Consider the following 873-nt stretch of genomic DNA (forward strand, 5'->3'; position numbering starts at 1 on the left):
CTACAGGAGTCAATAAACAAGGTGCAATATTTTCAAACCGTTGGCCGGCTACAGACTTTGTTTAGCCCACAAGAGTGGGGAGGGATCCTTTAACAGGGCGGGAGGGGAAGGAAAAGATACTCAGGAAAAACAGTTCCCCCTGGATGGTTGTAGGCCTGGTATCCCCTGCCTCAGCCCCTAGGCTGCAAGTCCGCTCTCCAAGGCTTTGTTCATTAATTTCTCTTTACTGTTGTAGGGAGGACAGGTCGGAGACTCAGGACCTTTTGAGGTCTGGGCTTTGTAATCCCCCCACGTTTCACCCAGATGCTTGCGCTAGTATCTTGGCCTGCGTTAGATCAAGGCCTAGACTCTGGCCCGCCTCGAGGGTCGCCAGGGTAAAGGGAAACCTCGCCCCCAGGCCCAGGCGTAGGCCGCGCGAAGGCGGCTGCATCTGCGGCCGCCGCCCAGGCTTCCAGCGCGCCCGGGGGCGCTGTGCCCCGCCGCGGCCGAGTTCTCCCCCTCGGTCGCCCTCCCTTCTCCCCCGGCGGCCGCGGCTTTATGCGGCTCCTTGTCACTTGCGCAGAATGCCTGTGCGAGGCCTGTGCTGCCACACGGCCGATTGTGAGCGTGCCAAGGAGGGTGAATGGGGAGGCCTCAGCGCGCCGCGCCATTGTGGGGCCGGGCCTTGCTGAAAGGCGGCTCCGGGCCGAGAAGGTGCGGAAAGAATGGCTTTTTATTGGAGTCCCGAACAAAAGGTGTGGTAGGAAGGCGAAGTCCCCTGCGCGAACAAAAACCCCAGCGCGTCGGGATTGACGTCCCTCCCGAGCTCCCCATTGCTTCCCAGAGCGGGGGCTTTGTGCAGCAGTCTGCTCAACAGAGGGACGGAGAAATGGG

The sequence above is a fragment of the Neophocaena asiaeorientalis genome, unplaced genomic scaffold (assembly GCF_003031525.2).
Source record: "Neophocaena asiaeorientalis asiaeorientalis breed wild unplaced genomic scaffold, Neophocaena_asiaeorientalis_V1.1 scaffold240, whole genome shotgun sequence".
NCBI lineage: Eukaryota > Metazoa > Chordata > Mammalia > Artiodactyla > Phocoenidae > Neophocaena > Neophocaena asiaeorientalis.